Source organism: Haliotis rubra, unplaced genomic scaffold, assembly GCF_003918875.1.
Source record: "Haliotis rubra isolate DU_JTF1 unplaced genomic scaffold, ASM391887v1 Scf627, whole genome shotgun sequence".
Classification (NCBI taxonomy): domain Eukaryota; kingdom Metazoa; phylum Mollusca; class Gastropoda; order Lepetellida; family Haliotidae; genus Haliotis; species Haliotis rubra.
The window spans coordinates 555574-579998 of NW_025767332.1; the positions used below are offsets into that span (position 1 = coordinate 555574).

The following is a 24425-nucleotide window of genomic DNA, read 5'->3' on the forward strand; positions in this document are numbered from 1 at the left end:
CAGGTATCTGAAAAACACTTAACTTCCCCTTTGCACTTCACTAAACTAATAACATGATTGTTGAAATGAAACAGAAATTCAACAGAACAACAGCATGAAAAGTGAGGTACGAGGTAGACGGTGAGAGTTACCTGCTCTTGGCTGCAGGGGGTCCGGTGGGGCCCCGTAGGGGTGGTCTCACAAGACAAAACGAGTTTTTTTGTTTTGTAAATATTTTATTGAAAAATATAGTTACAACTGTCGTAGGATTTGACATTTTAATGCTTATATGTACCCCAAAGAGGACCTCTTCTGAAAAAGAATCTAAATTTTTAAACAAATAACATAATTCATCAGGGGAGGAGGAGCCATGTCGAGAAAGTCATCACTTGTCATCAAAGTCAAACGTACGTTGCTGTTGCGAGATCAGGAAATTCATGGTTGTGGCCTGCCTTGTGGCAATGATAGTTCGAATGCTCTGCAAATGGGTTATCAGTGTGAGGAGCTCTTACTGCCAGTGGGCAGGCACGGCAGTAGTAGTTTAAGAACTAGATGACGGGTGGTTGCGTCTAATCTTGCTGTGAACACTGAAGCTTCTGTAGTAGATTTTAGTCCTCACATTGGTTTATATGAGCTAGAGAAAGCTAACCCCACAAAACAGAAAGACTCATTTAACTGGACTTTGTCTTCACAATGACTTGTTCATCCTGATCAGTAAATGGCAACAAACAGCACAAATTAAACACAAGCAACCTTAACATATGCACAGTCAGGTTGAAGCTGCACTTCTCTGCTGTGTTACATGACTATGTGCCTGGAATACAATCAGGTCTGTCACACCACTGCTCTTAATGTCTGCATAGTCTACTCAAGGCAAAAGTACTGTGAGTGAGTGAGTGAGTGAGTGAGTGAGTGAGTGAGTGAGTGAGTGAGTGAGTGAGTGAGTGAGTGAGTGAGTGAGTGAGTGAGTGAGTGAGTGAGTGAGTGAGTGAGTGAGGTTTTCAGCTGGATCCCGCAACATCACAGCCACATCAGACCTGGCTATCCCCGGAGGTAGGTGAAGCTTCCTTCTACTCCACACCTACTGTGAGCATCGCACCCAGCCTGATGACTGGGAAGATGAGTCTCTGACAACTCCGCCACACAGCTGGGTAAACATGACTAGGTACATTACCACTGCCCCAGCCAATCATCAATACACTCAACATCTGGTCTCCCTACACAATATTTATACCACACATTCAGGTCCACAGACAACAACTACAGGAATAGAGACGTGCAGAGCTTAAGTCAGGATTTCATCATCACTGGTCATTACTTGGGTTCTCACAACACACTTTGTAGTAATATACCTCTTGATAGCAGGGATTTAGAGGACACAAATTCCTGCAGCCTGTATGCATAAAAATTGACAATGGATGCAACAAAATATATTAGAGCGTCCAGAGGGACGCAGAAAAAGTCTAAATACTTTTTGTAAAAATTCCAATCAAGTGACAATGTGTTATCACCGAGTTTGCTACTAGCTGGGTTATGGTATTATTTGCAATATAATTACAGTTACAATGTGATGATCATGATACACAATAAAATAACAGTATTAATAATAATATTTATGTGTCTGGGACCCCCATTTCATATCTAACAATGTTTTATTAAAAGAAAATCACAATTTCATTGATCATGCATGTATTTGTTGCCTCCTCTTCATTCAACTCCCGTTTCCTACCAGTGAAGATCTGTGTTGAAATTGGTCTTCAGCAACCGATGCTTGTCGTAAGAGGCAACAAACCAGATCGGGTGGTCAAACTCACTGACTTGGTTGATACAATTTGTCATCATATCGCAATTTGGTACCTCGATGCTCATGATGTCAATCACTGAATAGTGTGGTCCAGACTTGATTATTTACAGAAAGCCGCCATAAAGCTGGGAAACTGCTGAGTGTGGCGTTAAACAATAAACAATGGTAAAGTGAAGTCCACTGGAAAACCTCAATAGTCCTTCCTGAATGACACTAACCTTAGATAAATGGACTTATATTAACTTAAAAACTTCGATCATGAAAGTGTACTCAATGAATCAAGCTGTATAATCTGTATAAACAAAAACAGAATATATTGCTGGTTGCTATCTATTCTATGTAAATAAAAAACAGAATATTTTCCTGGTTGCTACTTAAATGTTAATTCAAGTGCAAGTAATTTCTAGAGATAGCGGAACGCCCAGTGACGCCCATGTAAATACTCCATGAACTACAACTATGATGTATGGGTTTTCACATGTGTAACTCTGGGTTTTCCTTAAACAAGATGACAGGAGGAAGCAACACTCTATCCATCACCGATGAAAGTGGGGAAAAAATGACAGAGCATCATGGTTTTCAAACATGTATCATATGAAGATCATATCTCCTGGAAGCTGTTAGGCAGTAGTTGGTCATACACACCCTAAAACTAATATTTCCAAAAAGCCAAAGCAAGTCTATTATAACTGACATCGTCTTAAATAGCAATTAGAGTGAGTGAGTGAGTGAGTTGGGTTTTACACCGCTTTTAGCAATATTCCAGCAATATCAAGGGTGGACACCAGAAATGGGCTTCACACATTGTGCCCGTTTGGGGATTCAAAATAACAATTAGAAGCTGGTATGATGAACAAGTTAGATATTTCAACCCTCGGATATTTGTAACTTTATCAACTCGTGTTGATATAATTGATATCAGAAGACACTTGGGTGAGATTCTCTATATATTTTATTCTTTGTCACTGCAGTTAATTCAATGTTTCACTGTACACATTGAAGGTTTGAAGGGCAGTGTTACATCACTGGTTACTGTTACTTCACAATAATCATTAATCTCTCTGCTATTGAGGCTGGCAAGCTGGAATTTATTTACCTTAGACACTGGCTAATAATGGTTACAAACTAAAAATGTTAGCAGAATGATAATGAACTAAAAATAGAATCTCACGTTTGTGTCTTCGAAGCAGAAAGGTGTTAAGATTCATTGATAAAAGCAAAAATATCCTAGGCAACCCATGGATATTTGAAAATTTCTGAACATCTTCATACATCTGCTCTCAGAACACATGCTGAGATTCACTGTTAGAATAATGTTCAGGAATGATAAATAGAATCTCACCCATGTGTCTCTTGCTGTCAAATATTATCAACTGAAGTCAATAGAATTCTAACATAACCCTAACCAAAAAAGTGTCTCGCCAACCTGTTGCTACAGAGTAACACATAGTCTCTGAATAAATATAATAATTATTTTGATAGAGACAAAGAATTCCTTTTAAATTGAAAGGAGACGCTAATGGTTAGAAGTGAGCCCCCAATGAGATTCAAAACTTGGGACTCAATCCACAAAATATTTGTGAAATTACGACTTGATATAGGCTTACAAACGTCGTAGTACTATGAGTGAGTGAGTTTAGTTTTACACCACACTAAGCTAGACTCAAACTATATGGCAGCAGTCTGTAAATAATCGGTCTGAACCAGACAATTCAGTGATCAACAGCATGAGCATCGATCCACACAATTGGGATATGTTTGGACCCCGTTAGTCGAATTAGTTACGACAAGCAAGGGTTACTGAAGATCAATTCTAACCCGGATCTTCACGGGTATGTAGCACTATGAACGCTTTGTGGATTGGGAACCTGAACCTGATGGAGTGAGTGAGTATTGTTTTACGCCGCTTTTAGCAATATTTCAGCAATATCACGGCGGGGGACACCAGAAATGGGCTTCACACAATGTGCCTACGTGGGGATTCGAACCCGGGTCCTCGGCGTGACGAGCCAACGCTTTAACCACTAGGCTACCCCACCGCCCTGAACCTGATGGAATCAAGTCTTGCTTCATTTCAGGCTGTAGCATCGTAGAAAGGGCAGGTAAAAAAGGTAAATAATGCAGCTCAGGACTGCGAGCCAGACTACTGTTGCTATACCCAAACAGAATCAACATAGAGCACATGTAGTTTAAACTAGGGCTGTAACAAATACACATGTGGCGAATATGATATGTATCATGAATATTGGGTAACGAATACGAATAATTATTCATGAATACAATATTGTAGTTAAGTGATTGATGCACAATATGGAACGCCCATGTTGACAGTTCGATTTGTCACAGCAATAATCAGTGATCTCATGACACTCAAATTTGGTATGTAATAGTTATAGTCGGACAGTACCATGTGCAGTCTTGGCAAACTAACATGACTTGCACTTCTGCAATGCTAGTACATGTTCCATTCTTGCATATCTCACTTTGGAAAGGACATAAGGGTTCAAGTAAACCATGCTCCCTTAAAAAAATCGTAAATATTCGTTAATATTCGGTTCTGGTGACCACGAATAATGAATTGAATTCATGAAGGGCTACGGTTTGATTCACGAATATGCGAGTGAATCATTACAGCCTTAGTTTAAACATACCTGGTGAGCTAGAACTATTTATCAATAGTATTAAACATGATCAGTTGACGTCAACACCGCCAAAGTGTTTTTTTCACTATAGAACTTGTTGAAGCCATGCATAACCGTAAATGTTCCACAAGAGATATATAATCCCAAACTACACATTCCATGAATGGCACCAGAGCACGTCTATTTACATCATACAAGTACCCCTCTAACAACAGAACCTCACACATTATGCCTATACTAGCTGGCCTTGTTAGATCAAAACTTGAGTAGACAAAATGCACTCCATGTACAACTGTACTTCCATTCAGAAGGAGCTGATCTTGTTTGGTTGATCTGTTTAAACCACCTATTTCAACACTTTTTACAAGAAAGAACCATTTTAACTTCGACATGCAGTATCCTAATATAATTATAACAATAGTGAGTTTGGTTTTATGCCGCTTCTAGCCATATTCCAGCAAAATCATGGCAGGGGACACCAGAAATGGGCTTCACACATTGTACCCATGTCGGGAATCGAACCCAGGTCTTCGGAGTGACAGGCTAACGCTTTAACCACTGGGCTACCCTACCGCCCCAATTTTACATGTCAACATGGTCAATATCTAATTCATCATGAGATAAAAGTATTCATTCTGGACAGTGTCGGGCAGCTCACATTAATAGTGCTTCAGGTAACTTCTGAAAGAGAGTGTTATTGATGCTACTTTGAACAGCATTTGCGTTATATATTCTAGCAAGTAACCATGATGAGGGAAGAGAGCCCATGGGGGAATCAAACCGGGGTCTTCGGCGTGACGTGGATATCTGACAAACTATGTTCTAAATCGTCACACATTATAGGATTTAAACTGTAATCAGCATATGCTTGTGCTACTAAGGGAAGCAAGTCTGCACGGCAAAGCCAGCACCTCAGATGACTGAACAACAAAAGCGCACAATTCACAAGAATTGTGATGAGATTGTGGGCATACAGGGATATAGAATGCAACGCTAAAATACGCTAGGATGTAAATTTGCCTGACAATTTGTACTTCTCTTTAGCCAGGATACATTTCCTTCTGGCACATCTGTCAATGTTTATCTCTCAGCCCAAAGACCCACAGGAATTTAACTGAAACACCAATGAGCAAACAGCGTTTAATGTCTCGATAAGAGGTCTGATTTACCTAATGTAAAAACTTGTCAGCATATCGCTGTACAATAACAGTCATTGGGAATCCAGTAAATTATTGTATGATCAATATATCAAAATGTCATCCATATGCATATACCCATGAGATGCAAAAGGACATGTTACATTAGAACAATCCTCACACAAAATCAGTAGCCCAACGCTATTTATTAGATGTGGGATACGTAAGGCCTATAAGTGACTGACAGTTACAAAGTTTCCTTTTGTTAAGGAGGTAAACACTTGTCTGATTAAAAACTTTGACATACCATCTGTTGCCAGAGTTGAGAAATGTGACATTACCGGACAGAATACAAAGCTGAGGTGAGGTGAGGTTAAACATCACGTTCAGGATTTTGGCAATTAAGTTTGTGAAATGTCAGATCTTTCTAGTGTTTTTAATAACAGTTCTCTGCTAATTTTCAGGGTAAAAATAATATGATAAGAATGATTAGAGATGTTAAGTATTCATGGGAAATATGCTGAGCTTTTCCCATAGATTTTATCTGCCATCATACCTTGGAACTTTTATCAGATATCAGCTCAAATATTCATGAAAGGCAGGGGCAGTGGGGTAGCCTAGTGGTTAAAGCGTTTGCTCATCACGCCGAAGGCCTGGGTTTCGATTCCCCATATGGGTACAATGTGTGAAGCCCATTTCTGGTGTCCCCTGCCATGATACTGCTGGAATACTGCTAAAAGTGGCTTAAAACCCGACTCACTCATATAATACAGAAAGGCCCTATCAGGATACAATGTGCAGCTTAAATGGGTGCTGTGTTCCAAAGAATGCTCCCTATTTTGAGCAGTTGTAGACGCTGGCAGTAATACACTGTCTCTGTGTAATTAGGGAAAAACTAAAATGCTAAACTGATCTATATCATCAACAATCAACTGGTAGGCAATCAAAGCAATGTTTAGGGATTCTATCAATTTAGATGGGACTGCCAAAGAGCAAGAGCAAAGACCCCCTTAAAACATAGGCATGAGTGAGTGAGTGAGTGAGTGAGTGAGTGAGTCCTCAGACATGACCACTCTGGTGAAACCCATGGCACGGTCATGGTGTTGACAAACAAAGCATAATTGTTATTGGGGAAAACCAAAATTCAAACCTATGATAATAGGTTACGTATGTGTATAACTATAAGGGACACAAATCTGCACAGTGAATTGCTGTGCTTCAGACAACCGAGCCCTACAGCATCATTCCATCCCGTCATGCACTGAAGTGGCTGGTGAGCCATGACGTCCTCACTAGTGGTTAGAAGTGTGCCTGCTCTGACAACAATAACATGCTCCACTGATCACACAGGGGCAGTCGTATCTAATGTCGCAATTTTATTACAGGACAGACTGTATGGCTGCTGTCCCCTATTCACTTGCTTAATTGTGCATGCCAGCTACTTGCCCCATAAAAGTAGACGTCTGCCTACTACTGTGTTCAAAAGCTTCAAACACATAACCCACTGTCATTACAAGTGTCAGGTGATCCCAACTAAAAAGGACACCCTGGGATACTAAAGCATGCCACACAAAATACCTAAAAGCTTATGGAAATTTTACTTGAACCAGTTTGAAATCATGCATCAAAGTCCAGGCACCTTAAAGTTAAATGCTGCTGATTTTGAGGCCCAACATATGATAGTAGCAAGCGTCATACACCCCAGGACTCAATTACTTCGAGGGGTGCCTCTGAAACACACAGCTTTGAATCAACACTGGCAATTCATAGCTATGTCTTTCAGTGGCATTTAGAAGTTGTACATTGATGTCCAAGATATTTTTATGGATTAAACTTCTTTTTAAATTTCTCTCATAACGTTTCGAGACCATTCCAGGTCCCTTCATCAGGTGAACTGGCAGTTAGGACTATGACGTCGTCACTATGACGTCATAACTGAGTTATGACGTCACAATGCAAGTGACATCACAGTACACTAGGGAGAGTACTGTATAAGTGAGTTTGAAGAGTTAATTACATAATGATGAAATTCATGCTAATACACAACAACTGCTAATAACACAAAGGTTCCTTGATAGCAGGCTTTCCAAAAAGAATAGTAGACTCTTATTTACTCACTTATACAGTACTCTCCCTAGTGTACTGTGATGTCACTTGCATTGTGACATCATAACTCAGTTATGACGTCATAGTGACGACGTCATAGTCCTAACTGCCAGTTCACCTGATGAAGGGACCTGGAATGGTCTCGAAACATTGTGAGAGAAATTAAAAAAGAAGTTTAATCCATAAAAATATCTTGGAAGTCATAGCTAGTTGAATGGCTACTACATAAAGTGAACAGTTAGCTTTTGTTAGATGATGCCCATGACACAGATGTTGTACATGATGATCAAAACAACGAGTTTACATTTGCTGCTGATAGACGAAGAACCACAATCGGATTCAAACCATTCAATTTATCACCCGCAAAATGTTGGCCACACGGGCCTCGAGACTCCCTTGGTTAATATTTGGAGAAACATTAATCCAAGAGGAGTGGAAAGAATGAAATTGTCGTGAAAAAAGGTCTGATTGTACCAATCCATTTTGACTTTAACGAGAAGGGTTTTAGATAGTCTCAGTGAATGAATACAGTTTTACTCCGCTTTTAGCAATATTCCTGCAACATCAGGGCAGTAGTGCTGGGAATTGGCTGAAATCTCACAATTGATGATTGCTTCATTACCAACGAACAATAATCAAAAAAAATTGGTTAGCGTCATTTTTCAGATTTTCCTATCCACGTTGTTATTGCAGATATGTATAACATGATGCAACTCGCTTCTTAAAGTGATGACTAATATATCATGAACATAAACTTCCTGGAGTCTTCAAGAAATATTCAGTCATGACTTTTCAGTTAGTGAAGTGTGTTTTCTAAGAATTAAACAAGTTTTTAGGCCCTGACAACTTCAAAGATATGTTCCATCATCAAGTGTTTCAAACACTAAAACAGTAGTTCCAAAATCGTTTGTGTTCGATTACGAGTAAATGTGATCGATTGCTTGGTCGTTTGGTCACTGCGACCAATCTTCGATTATTTCAATTAATCGGAACACCACTACAGGGCAGGGGCACAGATATGGCTCTCACACATTGATCCATGTGGGGAATCAAACCCAGGTCTTTGTGGTGATGAGCAAACGCTTTAACCACTAGGCTACTGCACCACCCCCAGGTAATTGGCAGCCATGAAGAAACACTATTTTGGGGTATATAAAATTCTTCCATCACACCTACCGGAATGATGCATCATGTCAAAAACTGGATGAATCAGTCTTTGTATCTCTTCTTTTTCCCACCATGAATAATAAACTCATAAATTTCTGCTAGGTAATCAAATGCTAACTGTCCATCTTAAGCAGCTAGCAGGAAATGCCAACTGACACACTCAGAGATGATCATAAAAAGGATAGAACATTACCATCTAAAACGATGCCAGCCAAGAGAATAAATAAAAGTGTAAGCGTGTAGGTCAGCTGAGATCAATCTTCAGTGACTCATAAAAACTGGTGGCTTGCTGGTAATTAAAAGAGACGGTACCTAGAAAACACATTTAGTGTTGATTTCCAGCTGCTCTTCATGGTGTTAAATTATGTGTTGTGACTAATTGCTGTTCCCTGTTTCTGATCTTCACCCTCTAAGCAAATGTTAAACCTCAACTAAACCAGCAAAAACAGAATCCCTGAAACATGTGAAATGAACAACCTTTGCGAACATTTCAAAAGTTTAAATTAGATTAAAAACATTATCCGTAAGCCATCACACGACCATCCTATCACACAACTATCCTACAGCGAAATAGATAAAATGCTGACACGTCCAATTTTTAGACTTTCAGAAAGAAAAGGTTAAAAAAGAAAAGAATTTTTATCTGAAAGCATAAAATCAGTATTTCATTTAAGTGAAAAATCAATATCTGCCAGAAATACTTTGAGCCTGTCTGAATGACACTATGATCAATCATGACAAGAAAGAAAAAAACATTAAAAAGATACATAATATAACATTTGAAGTTTCTTATCAAATAACATGTTGACTTTATCTTGTGACCTGTGACGTTAATGGCTAAAAATATATACTTTGTGACATTACTCGATGAGATAAATAACATGTTGTTCAACAAGCAAACAAGATATCATCTATCCCTAAACTGTCCATTGCATTCCACACCTAGCACTGTTCTTGGCTCATTCAGCATGATTACTGGGTAATATAAAAAACTGGGAAACAAATAATAAGTGTGCAACATGGTGACAAAACAGTGTATCACTTTTAAGGTTAAAACATTCATCCAGTTGACTCAAATGGTATTGGATAAATCCTAGTAGGTCCTAAGACAAATGCAGATACAAATATTAATCGTCCATCTGGGAATGTTATTATTGGGAGTTCACATTCTTCAGATTGCAGTCTGGTGCAAACACCTACTATTCCTACGAATCACAAGTCTTTATGGATGATCAACTTCTTTATTGTGTAATAGTGACATTTCGGTATAGATACTTATATTACACAATAAAGAAGATGATCAAAACAAGATTTGGTATAGATACTTATAACAATAAAGAAGATGACCAACTTGTTTATGGTGTAATAGTGACATTTCGGTATAGATACTTATATTGCATAATAACGGAGATGATCAACTTGTTTATGGTGTAATAGTGACATTTCGGTATAGATACTTATATTGCACAATAAAGAAGATGATCAACTTGTTTATGGTGTAATAGTGACATTTCGGTATAGATACTTATATACAATGCACAACTTGTTTATGGTGTAATAGTAAAGATGATCAACTTGTTTATGGTGTAATAGTGACATTTCGGTATAGATACTTATATTGCACAATAACGAAGATGATCAACTTGTTTATGGTGTAATAGTGACATTTCGGTATAGATACTTATATTGCACAATAACAAAGATGATCAACTTGTTTATGGTGTAATAGTGACATTTCGGTATAGATACTTATATTACACAATAACGAAGATGATCAACTTGTTTATGGTGTAATAGTGACATTTCGGTATAGATACTTATATTACACAATAACGAAGATGATCATCCATAAAGACTTGTCATTTGTATTACTTACAACTTGTAGAATGTTTCTAAAACAGTTCACCTACTGGTCAGTTGTACAGAACAAGAACTTGACATTATTCCCATTAGTTAGTGTCAATGTTTAGACAAGCAAAGCTTGCGAGACCTTAGTCATGGACCAGATGTAAATTAACAACTATAGTCTCTGAAATGAACAGATTTAACAGAAAAAGAGCTCATAGTAAAAATAAATAAAAATATAATGAAAAGGATCCCTGAGACTTTCTTCATTTTCAGAAGCTGTGGAAATCTAGACTTGCCACATTTTCTAGACTTGAGTGGGATTTCTTGGATATATTTGCTTCGGGGTCTTTATGACAGACTAGGACCAGATGCTAAAGTCACATACTGTACATTTGCAACATCCACAATCAAATTGCTGCATTAGTATTACAAAAACAACTGTATCCTTCAGAAATATTTCACAACTTTTAGACCAACAATGAGAAGCCAAACCTATCAAAAGCAATCATCCTGTTTGAGGTACAAGCTCTTTGGGATTCCCTGTCTTGTTCTACTCTGACAAAGGTCTACATCTAAAGATCAGACATGGTTCCTTGTATATTGTTCAAGAGACTTGATAGAACTTGGAATACCAGCAAGGGGAAGATGAAGTGATTCACAGGCATGACTGTAGACATGGTGGAGCGAGACATATGGTTTTACTTGCAGGCCTAACAGCCAGGAACTTCTGTCCTTTCAGAGAATTAGACAATTTCTCAGAGATACTTGATGAATCATAGAGATTATGAATGAGCCAAATTGCCTTGAGCTGGTGGGTAAAGAGCTGAATGAGCCATAGTATAGAAATAGCATTGAAACATTCACCTATCCCAGAAAACTGAGACTGGAGCAATTTCTTCTTGTTAGCACACGTTCAGTAAACTGAAGAGACATCATCCCATTAATATGTAAAACATACCAAAGATAATGCATGTGCATGTGGTACCAAGACAACTAAATGCAAGATGTGATGCATAAATGTTATCTTTGGGCATTGCTAGATGGAGGTACATACTACTCAAAAGATCTTTAAAGAAAACCTTTTTTCACCGACTTTTACTAGTCACATGAAAATATTGGGTTTTCTTTAAATTCTTGGAGCAGAGAACATCATAAAACTTGAGTCTAACTTCCTATTGACATGTTTAACATTTACTAAATAATTGACTGTCTGTCCAGCATCAATCATCAATCAAAATGGATGCTAATTCCTCACTTATCCGTTTCCAGTCCACCTTTGGTGCATCCAGCTGCAACACAATCACCAGTTAACTTCATGTCATCCTGGGCTGTATCATGTCCAACCCACCACATGCATCCACAGAATAACATCAAGAAATGTTGGATATCTGCCTTCTTTGAGACTGAATCATTCCGCTTCTAATGCCATATCGTTGTGAGTTAGTTTTAGTTTTACATACATACATACATACATACATTTGTATATCGCAGATATCCAGCTCAGCTGCTGAAAAGGCGCTTTGTTTTTTCCCTCGATCACTGGATGTCAATCTCAACGGCACATTGTATTATCAATCTCAACTTCCTGGGGAGCATACAACTCTTGCAGCACTAGGCGCACCGAGTTAGTGTGGCTTTCCTATCCTTACGAGGTACCCATTCACAGCTGGGTGGACTGGGACACGTAGTCACAGTAGTTTGTCCAAGTTTACTGCATGTTGCTGTACCCACAACTAGGTGTTTGCATATATTCATGTGGCCACCATCTGGTCATATACCAATGGATTCGTGGGTTCTTTTAAGTGCACAGGGTTGTGTACTGTACACTAGGGGTTGTGACAACACTGAACATGCTGAAAGAGTCTGCACACAAAGTTGACTCCAGTGTTCACAAATGGTGTTTCAAAGTAACAGGACATTGGGTCCTGTAAGTTTAAGATGTCTGTCTGACCCATTGAAAATTCACAGGACCCATAGAATAAAATTAAACACATTTCAGATTTAACATTTCTTATAATTGGCATTGAAATTATTAACAAACATAAGAAAAATTAAGATAAAATAAACAGCAAACAAGTGTCACATGTCACATATAACAACTTCAGTCAAAGTCATTGTGAAATATACAGTCGGACACTGGGGCCGGTGGGTTGTGGACTTCTATCGGACCGTTGCAAAACTGCCGGATTTGTCAGAGGGTCAGACACTATTCCGAACACTGTGACTCCAAGGTTTTTACACCCCGGTCACAGGTGGGCTCAATCCCGTCACCTCAAGCTCGCTGGATCACAAGCCTGGCGCTTTAGCCAGTTTGCCCACCACGCCTGCTTTTAGCAATATTCCAGCTACATCATGGCAGGGGCACCAGAAATGGACTTCACAGATTGTACCCATGAGGGAAATTGAACCTGGGTCTTCGGTGTGACAAGCGAATGCTTTAACTACTAAGCCACCTCCCCGCCCCTTGTATCAAGACCACAATGTACCTACTGACTATAGATCTCCATCATGGAGTTTTATAGATAACAGAAGTTGTAATACCAGAGGTCAGAATACTACAGCATCGTGTTCTTAGAACATGACAAGCAAACACTTTAACCATTAGGCTACCCCAACCCCTTTTCAAACTGAAATGAATACAATTATTTCCATGAATATACATCATTGTATGCCTTTCTTCAGGTGAGTTTGAATTTATATGACAACAAAATGGGCATTAAATGTTAAACAACAGTTCCGAAAGGCTGTAACTGAATTACACAAAGTACTGGAAACTGACCCTTGAAAAGCACAATAAACAAGATGTCTCCCGCACAAACAATATTGATTCTCATACATGTGACACCTGTTTAGATTTTCCTGTAACAGAAGAGCTTCTTTCAGGGGGAAATCACGATTGCAGAAATAGATGATGCTAGAAAACTATTTACAACAGTCTTAGAAAAACGTTTGGATAGAACTGAACGACTTAATATCCGAAGCCCAAGCTGGCTTTAGGTCTAGTTACTCTACCACTGACAATATATTCACTCTACAAGCATTGATCTCTAAATATTTATGCAAACCACGTGGTAGGTTTTATTGTGTATTTATTGACTTTAAGAAGGCCTTTGACTATGTAGACAGAAACAAGTTATTATTTAAACTAGCACTAAAGGGTTGTCATGGGAAAATGTTGAATATACTTAAGAATATGTATTCATCAGTTAAATCATGTGTGAGACCAAACTCAAAAAGAACAAGTAACTTTACCACATCAGCAGGTGTTCGACAAGGATGTGTTCTTAGTCCTATACTTTTCACCTTTTTCATAAATGAGCTTGTGACTGAAATGTGTGATAAATGTGATCACGGTATGTTTGTTACACAAAATATTTATGATATGATGCCACATTTGTTTGCCGATGATGTTTCACTGTTCTCTAATTCTGTTTCTGGGTTGCAAAAGCAATTAAATGTGCTCCAATCTTTCTGTGAAAGATGGAGATTTCAAGTCAATTTAGATAAAACTAATGTCATTGTATTCAGAAATGGAGGCATTGTTGCTAAACGTGAAAGCTGAGTTCTAAACAACATAAATCTAAACATTATACCATATTATAAGTATCTAGGTATTCTATTTTCATTAACGTTAAATTGGGCAAAAGCATGCCAAACGCTAGCAGCTCAAGCTTCACATGCAATGATGCCTCTATTCACATTATTTCGAAAAAATAGTTGCATATCCTTTCTAGCAGCTTGTAAAATATTTGATAGCAAACTTTCACCAATACTACTGTATGGGTCTGAAATATGGGGGACATGATACTTTGAAGTTATATAAAAAGTTCACACACAGTATCATAAACGTTTCTTACAGGTTGGCAAATTCGCATCCAATAAGGCTATACTTGGCGAAACAGGGTGCCACACAATGTTTGTTTCAACACAGATAAGGGTTATAAAATACTGAATAAAAATACTTCATATGAATTGTTCTAGATATCCATACCAATGCTATATAATGTTAAAAAAATTAGATGATGCTGGAAAGCAAAACTGGGTGTCAAATCTCAGAAATTTGCTATTTTACACAGGTTTTACCCCGTTTGGTTATCACAAAGTTTGGGTGATTCTATATTGTTTACAACTATACGGTTGAGAGATATTGATTGCCAAAATTGGCATAGTTTTATATCATCTTCGTACTATTTAAGTAATTATAGTAGCATTAAGACTTTGTTGCAGCCTGAAAAATATTTATTGTGTCTCTCGGATAGGTCTTTGCTAAGAGCCTTATGTAAATTTAGAATATCTCTTCATGATTATAATATTAATCACCTACGTAGAAACAAAAATGAACATGTATATAAATCACTCTGTTTGCAATGTGATCTTAACGTTATGGAGGACGAGTTCCACGTCCTGTTTATTTGTAAAAACTATCATGACCTGAGATGAAAATATCTCCCAAGCCTATCTAATGTTAAGCACTATTCAGTGACACTCTTGTGTAATATATTAAATACAAATAATGAGGATAACTTACAAACACTCGCCATTTTCCTTAAAAATGTATTTCTATTGAGATGTAAATGGGAATAGAAATATTGCTGTATTGTTCACCACGTGACATGCGTTCTATCAAATACAATTGTATTCTAGGCTGTGAGGCCGAAATACTGAATAAATATATATCATATATCAATATTGATTCACCCATGGATGCTTTCATCTGTGAGTGTTTCTTCTACCATGTCTGCTTCAAGAATACAACCATCATGCATTAGTCCATGTTATTGTTATGTCTACATGTGCTTGCCAATGTTTTACACCTGGGCTTGGACACCGACCAATATTGTAAACGCGATATGGGAGCTTCCTGAATGTTATGTAATGGTGTAATTGTAACTCACCATGTACACTGGAGGTCTCTATAGATCTCTCACAGTAGAAGCTGCAAAGCTGCATAGGCCCTTACAAATAGTCCTATGTTTTTCACTGGTATTACCAGCGATACAGGAGCAACAGTAGCACCAAACTGTGTAATGTGGTGTTAAACAGCAGCAGTCTTTGAAATCATCGGTAGTCCAGTTTCATTGGTGTGTAATAGCTTGATGTCGAAGGAAAACCAAAAGCGGCACAAGTTTGAGACATTACAACTTAGGTGAAATCTGCATGCACAGATATTTTGATGACATACCAAGAAATATAATCAAGATTTTAACCTTCATTCATAGATTACAGGTGTGCCCCAAAATGTGACTGCCTGTGAATAGTCCATTTCACAGTCCCTGAACCACATTATTTTTGCTTCTGCCAAGCCCTTCCAGCAGTAAATGCCAAAGCTCTTACAAATCAAGTCTAGATTCCCTCAGTTTCTGAATCTCCCATCTCACTCCTCTTCAACATAAATAGATTTATTTGTTACTATCAAAATCATGTAGATTCAGAGACTAAGCATTAGTCTACATCGTGAATTATGGTGCCTTAAATGACTGTGCCACCTGTGCCCCAAAATTAAACATATGAGTCAAGGGGTCATGACCTTAAATGTTATTAGTTACAAACAGAAATGGTTCCTGGATTTAAGTACCAAAGAGCATACCCAATGACCCCTAACTTTGAACACTGGTGAGTAAAGATGAAACAGAGTACACTGTCAACACATAGTACACATGGTAAACAGAAATTTATACATTCATTCTCTGTCAGATACTGAAAATCCATGAAAATCCAATTGCATTTCAACAATACACCCACAGGAATAATTCTTCACACGGACTAAATATATCTCCTGCTTGGCAAACTCTCCTAAACATGCCATTATCGTGACTACTTGAAACATCTAAAAAGATGGACAACATCCAGATTGCAGCATTGACTTCTTCGTACTTAGATACTGGACTGAGGATGGCTTTATTCTGATGACGTTAAAGAATAATACAAACTTGAACATGTCGTAAACCAATACTGTGTCAAAAAGATAGCCACTCTGCCCATTATGGACTCGGTAACGTTCCATGGATGAATATTAATAAAGACATGGAATGGAGCAAGGATAAGAAAACAAGTACTCTACAGCTCTCCAAGCTACGGCAGTCAAAAACGGAGTCTGCTTGTAGTGGTTAGGGAAATATGTGCTATTTATATCACAGACTCTGTAAAAACAAACAGGGATCAGGGAACAAGTACAAAAGCTGCTAATCATCAAGTCTCGTTCAAATCTTAACCAAACGTAGCAGTAGATTTACCTTCATCAACATTGTGTCAGGACGTCATGGTATTTCTTCCTCACTCTACAGTTCCATGTCTCTCAGCCTACTAGTCAATACCTCACAGGTCACAAACCACTGACAGTCCAACCAACACGGAGCAGTCTGGCTGAGCTCATCAGTTACCTCTACTTGCTTCCTTCCTGATCCTCCCCACCTGTGAGCTCCAACATTCCCAAGCCCTAGTGTTGGTGTGTACAGTTCATCCCAACGCGATACTGCCACCAACACACCTTGTCTGGAGACTCACAGCTGGCGGCTACGTAGACTTGAAATACTGCAATATATCTGTTAAATTCTACACGAGTTATTGGAGTACTATATATCTGTTATATCCTGACAGGTGTTGCTGGAATGTCTGTTATATCCTACACCAGTTGTAGGATTACTATATATCTGTTTTTATCTTACAGTTACAGGTGTTACTGGAATGTCTGTTATATCCTAAATGAGTACTATAGAGTACTATAACTGTCATATAATAATGAGGTCTACTATATCATACATGAGTTACTGAAATACTATATATCTCTTCTATCCTACTTGACTTATTGAAGTACAGTGTACTCTGTCAATACCGGCATCAGTCGGGACCAAGTAAAAATGCCGGTTTTGACAGAGTGCCGGTTTAGCTAGGTTCGCTTATGACGCCTGCGCACACGGAAGTTCGCTGTCGTACTGTCACTTTAGCATTAACAAGATGTTTGAATAAGAAACAAGGCAGTGCCTGAATGCACATTCATATTGTTTAAATCAAATAAAAATGTCTGAAATCTCTTATTAAATTTCAACTGATCATATATTATCGCAGAATTAAAATTATAAACTATTTTTCGCAATGTTATTGCAAACAAGCGATTCTTGTTTATGCTTCGCGGCGGGTCCACAATGGCATTGTCAAAGAGCAAAGTAGCGATGTTTCAAACATCGAGGAAATCATTAAATAAATTGAAATCAACAATAACATTCATAAAAGTTGTCAAGCATTACATATAAAATTACTATTTCCATTCTTTGAGCGATCATGCAATGTAAGTCAAGTCACTGACAAGTTACATCTCGGCTTTCACACGATGCTTAATGTGAAAATATATCGTGAAGCATTTTGTCATAGGCCATAACCTAGCACGATATGTCCAATCGTTCCATGATTTACATTATAGGTAGCGATGTCTTTCTTAATATGTTCAGAATAGCATTATTTTACCCAAAACTTTTCGTCTTAATCTAAAACTTTTTACCGTTTACGAGGGACGGTATCCATTTCCATAATATGATTGGCTGCTTAGGTCGCGTGTCTGATTTTGACCAATCACGACCCTTATAAGCAAAGTGTAGTGAAAAGCGTCGTTAGAAACCAATCTTTATCCAATAAAAATCGCTTCTTACAAATGTGAAAATATAGGCAAGAGTACAGTGATATTGTTGATGTTCAGAGCTTTTCGCATCAAGCGATTCGCCTCTATGTAAGTGACACGTGCCACTCACTAATTAACAAGAAACTGATTGATACTTCCCGTTTCTGAATAATCTCGAGTCAATACCCATGAATCAACAAAATGTAAACACTTGCTTGTTTATACAGTCAAACTGCCCACTACATGTATTAATTACTCTGGGTAAGTGTTACGTACCACTCACTGATTAACGGGATACTGATTAACACTTCCCGTTTCTGAATAATCTGGGAGTCACAGCTTAATTGTGTTGTTACATCATTTGGACCTAATTGCATCAAAGGGTTACGCGCGTCTTTCATGTGCCGGTTTTACAGATTCGTTTTCATAACAACTTGTTCGTTGGGACTGAAAACAATGCCGATATCCTGAATAGACAGATGCCGATGTTTACAGAAGTTCCTTAATGATAACAACGTGCATTTCTGCCGGGACTGAAACTCTGTGCCGATGTAGACAGAGTGCCGGTGTTAAGAGAGGCCGGTATTGACAGAGTCCACTGTACTATATATCTGTCAAATCCTACAAGCGTTATTGAATTACTATATATCTCTTCTATCCTACTGGAGTTATTGGAGTACCACATTTGTTATATCCTACTGGAGTACTATATATCTATTATATCCAACAGGCATTACTGGAATACTGTATAGCTGCTGCTACCTCCTACTGGAGTTAATGGAGTACTATATATAAGTTACATCCTACAAGAGACTAACAGCTAGTTGCTACATAGACTTGGCATCGGGCAATATATGTTATATCCTACATGAGTTACTTGAGCACCATATATCCTTTACATCCTACGGAATCAAATGGTAGTTCCATTATTAGAATACAATGCATTTGTTAACCTGAATGATTGGATTGTAATGCCATTCTTTGTATCTGTACACTACATATGGGATAAATCTTGCATGATTTGAGAGTTATTTTGTTGGCAAGATGACTAGCAATACAAATGCTATATATCAGCTATATGTATATTACATATGACTGCAACTAAGATCCATCTGTTACAGTGTATCATATATAGTGATTATTACACGAGAAAGTGTGTCATACGACTTATACGAAACGAGTGTGAAATTTTGTATTACCAGAGCAAGAGCGAGGGCAATACAGAATTCTGCATGAGTTTCGTTTATTATCCATTTTATTCATGTACATTTGTGCAGTAAAACACGGTGAGCAAGTGTGACGGCCCTCTTCACTGACATAACGTTCAATTGTTTAATGATGTCACAGATGACGAAATACAGAAACAATGGTTGCTAGGCAAAAATGATATGTGCACATGTGTACATATGATATATATGACACTGGTTATGTTTCACCATATGGGTAATAAACTATTACATCCAATGTGAATGTGTTAATTCCAAACAAGACATAGTATTATATAACAGAACCAAATCTGTTTTCATTGCTACATTTAACATCATCCACTTGACTTACAAATTCAGAGATTGCGATGCAATCATTTTGAAGGTTGTCATCAAGGGCTTTGTGTGAATCAGTATTTTTATGAAAATAAGCATGCCTATACCTTTTGATGATCTAGTTGAACTTAAAACATCATAACAATTATGTCATTCCAATTTATTTTGTTTCTTAAACCAGTAAATTTGATCTAAACCTGTAAACTTGAGAGTAGAATTCCCTGAACACTACCAAATACAGCAAGAATAGATCATTTGTCCCGGATCTATCAACTAACCCACAAACTATGTTATCATCCAAAACAGTAATATCCTGTTGAACACACTTGCATTCAAAATGACCATGCCCATGTTTAAAGCTGTGTGATTGAGAGTGCAATCATTTTAACAGCTTGGATGCATATTTAAATTTTTGAATAATTTCAGTTGGTCGAATTTATCACATTTTCCATTAAATTAAATCATGGTATGTATTACTTTTATAATTTTAGTCGTGTTGCCAGGGCACATTCAAAATATTTCATCCGTGCCATGGGACGCAAATTAACTGTTGTATTACCATGATTAAAAAATATGGAAGAGAAATATAATTATTTTGGGTCAACTATTCAGCTGTAATATCCTATATAACAATATGACAAGATTATTAAGGGAAATACTTCATGCAGGTCACAAAATGAAAATTACTAGCACCAGTTACCCTGATTACCACTATTCATTGACAGCCATGTCCTTGGTCGCAAAGAGCTGAGGATTATGAATATGAGTTGGATCAGTATTGAGTTTGTGAAAGTGAGTGAGTGAGTGAGTTTAGTTTACGCCACACTCAGCAATATTCCAGCTATATGGTGGCGGTCTGTAAATAATCAAGTCTGTACCAGACAATTCAGTGATCAACAGCACGAGCATCGATCTGCGCAATTGGGAACCGATAACATGTGTCAACCAAGCCAGTGAGCCTGACCACCCGATGCCGATTAGCCTCTTTACGACAAGCATGGGAGTTTGTGAAAGATTTAAGTGATTGCGACCATACATTGCATAACGTAACCAATTAGCATTTGATTAGGATATACATTTCTATACCTTGTTAAGTTTTCAAAGATTAGTGGAGTACGGTGTGGTGAAATTGGGTTTAAAGTCGCCTGCCAGATTACTGCATTTATGAGTGTGGAATAATGTTAGTTATCAGAGGTACAGATAAGCTGTGTATCCGTATGCATACATTATGCAAATATTTATGTGAAAACCCAATTCTTATTAAGTCTATTGAGTACAAGTGCGGCTTGAATTTTTGTAAATACTCAATAAATTTGATCTTACATGCGTACACACAAAAATGTTGATTCTATGCGACAATGTGTGATACTTTCGATTCTGATTGGCTGAGAGCTCATCAAAACCAGCTTAAATGACAGTTTTAGGACTGCTAATTAAAGTGACCCGATTCACAGCGTATACAACGAACTTGTTTACCCTATTGTTTGTAAACAAACATGTCAGACATATCGGCAGCATCTTTGGTGTTTTTGAAGTAAAAGCGAATGGTTTGAAGAAGAATTTCTTGACCCTAATCCCAGTGAAGAAACTTCTGAAGCTGTAAAATCCGTCAGCAGCGAAAAGCGGCAGTATATTCAAAGCAGGTCCAGATCATGTTTTGAACACACGCCGCGGCCCACACATGCTAACCTGACCTGACAAAGCATACTTGTTCCTGAAATATAGCATTTATGTTGTTGGAAATATCTTATTTTGTTCATTACAACCTGTCCCTCAAGCGGGACGATTCCAATTGCCAGGAAAAAGGTCCCTTTGTGCCTTGTGTTTAGCGTCAAATCGGTTTTAAAATGCTTATCAGTCATGCTAGAATGAAGATAAAGCAACTCTGTTTTCAATTTTATGCGGTCCTTTGTCGTTGATTTAAAACCGGCTAAATGTTTAATTTAAAATTAAATTTATATTACATTTAGCGGTCTTAAATCATCATAAAAGAAAAACAGAATAGCTTTATCTTCTAAATCATAGTGATGCGGATGATAGATCAAATAACTGAGGAATATTCAGAGGTTCTTTTTCGACACATGAACTTGGCAACTTGCAGTCTTTCTTATCGTTTCTTATATTACAGATCCAATATAAAGAACATTCAAACTTTATTATATTTTTTACAATTAATGGAAAATGGCAAAATATCCAAGTGAGTTTGAGTGAGGTGGGTACAATTTATTTGTTTACTCGAAGGAAAATTAGGATACCCAATTGAGATGAACACAAGCAAGTACATAACTCAATGACCAAAAAAGTTATCTGTAGCTCTGGTTATATTGTGCTGGACCACTAAGATAGATACTGCAGATTTGCCCATTAAGTCACAGTACACTGTGGCAGGCTTGGTAATGAGTAATATGTTTCAACATCTTATAGTATGAGTCTAAATGTGACCAAGATATAGAACCACTTAGATATGCTCTATCCCCTACACCACAGGATGTCACTTGTGGAATGAATAATTGATTAGAACATGCTCTATCCCCTACACCACAGGATGTCACTTGTGGAATGAATAATTGATTAGAACATGTCATGTATAATAGCCAATTACTTGCACATCAGAGGAAAGCAATACCTGGCCACATTCAGTCGGCAGTAACACCTGTATCCACAAGCACCTGCAGCCAGTCTAGAGTCTCCTCCCAGTCTGGTAGAGCTATCCATGGGATGCATTCCTATGCCTATCTCTATGCAGTTCACCCTGCCTAATTTAGCCGCTTGAGTCATACTGCTGAAAACCCAGAGGTCTACAAGACCTGCACTTCTCATAGCCATCACACCCCATTTCAACTTGCCCTCAACTCTTTGGGAACCCACCTGTCAGCTGACATTTGTATCCTCCTAGAAACGGGACTGTCCACTAGAAGCTCACCAGTTGGACAGGAAGTCAGACGGCAGGTACAGCATGGTGGTATAGTGAAGGGGAAGAGAAGGGTTGAAGAGGTTGCGTGTGGGGGAGGGGCAACCGTTCCTTCCGCTACCTGGCAGTACTAACTGCTGACTGTCAAGATTACCATCTGTTATGCATCAACATTAACAAACACTGTCTTTAGTCCATGGGAACTTTTTCATGATACCTTCCATGTTTTAGTTTAACTTTCAGTGCTAAAAGGAAATGGCTCTAGGGATCATCAAGATTACCATCTGCTTTCTATGCAATCAATACAATCTTTAGCTACACTATACCTGGTTCAAAAAGCCCAAAAGAGGGAAACTTAGTAACCCCCTCAGTGATATACTACTTTACATGCTGCTACAAGAAATGACTGTTCACCATCTGCTATCCACATAGAAACAGTAACAGATATAGACAGCAACAGTTGATTACCACATCATCTCATCCTGCAATCTTACAATATACAGGGTTGTACCTTGCCCTACAAAACTAGGGGTCCAGAGCACATGCAAAAGGTCCATACAGGAAATATGAGAGACATGCAAAGTAATGAGTGAGTGAGTGAGTACTGTTTTACGCCACTTTTAGCAATATTCCAGCAATATCACGGCAGGGGATACCAGAAATGGGCTTCACACATTATACCCATGTGGGTAATTGAACCCGGATCTTTGGCGTGACGAGCAAACACTTTATCCACTAGGCTACCCCACCGCCCCTGCAAAGTTATGAAATAGAGTAGTGCACTGTACTGCAAGATGTAATTATGATGATTATAACGTTTATCACATGACCTGTATACTTATTAAAGTCTTTAAAGGACATAACATTGTTATCTCATCATTAATGCCTGGATTAATCCCTGGCTTCTGTCTGTCCATTGCCATTACCAATCAGTGCTGATGAAGTATTGGCTTCCCTGGATGTTATCTTATCACTGTTGTTGCTTCACGTATACTCATATACCTAGTTTCCTAGTTATTTCTTTCACCTTATGAAGGAGGAAGAATATACTCCGAAACATTGTGTTCCTCAAAATAAAGAAGTTGACAACCATAAATTCTCGCCTCTATGGATACTCTTTGAAAATTTGGTCCATTCTATACATTTGCGTGTACTTGACACCTATTTTTGCATCCTTCAAAACCCTGAATATACATTCCCAATAGAAGGTTAAACCAACAAAACCCAAAGACTAACACACCAAAGGGGATCCTTTGGGTCATCACAAAAGGTATTCACATCAAGGAACCCACCATAATTGTCAAACATCAGGGTTATGACACCATCCCTTTAACGCCGAGGTATGTATAGTCTATGAAACCTCATTGACTTATATATACGGTGTGACAAGCGCCATGCTCCAAGTATGCAGAAGTGTATATTATTTCCCAGTAACTATTGTGGAAAAGGTTTGAGTTAATGGATTTCTAAACCAAAAGACGTTTGAAAACCAATTTAATTTGTAGATGGTTTTACCAGGCCCCATCTGGGTATTTTCTAAGCACTACAGCAATATATTTAATATCTTTAGGAAACTGACTAAATTAAAAATCGAGGCATGACTCAATCCTATCAAAATACACAATCAATTAAAAACATTTCCATCAATATTTGCAGCTAAAAATGCAGTTCAGCTTGAC

At 38.0% G+C, this 24425-nt stretch overlaps 1 protein-coding gene across 2 annotated transcripts in view; it reads right to left on the reverse strand.

Moving 5' to 3' along the window:
• The window catches only part of LOC124256399 (dnaJ homolog subfamily B member 6-like), a 76907-nt gene that overhangs the window by 29256 nt on the left and 23226 nt on the right, over nt 1-24425 (reverse strand). Inside the window, exon 1 of one of the 2 annotated variants that reach the window (XM_046690406.1) lies at nt 16916-17038. The exons of the other annotated variant lie outside the window; for it this stretch is intronic. The gene's annotated coding sequence lies outside the window, so the exon portion shown is untranslated. Of the gene's footprint in view, nt 1-16915; nt 17039-24425 lie in introns of those variants that run through there. 2 annotated transcript variants of the gene reach the window in all.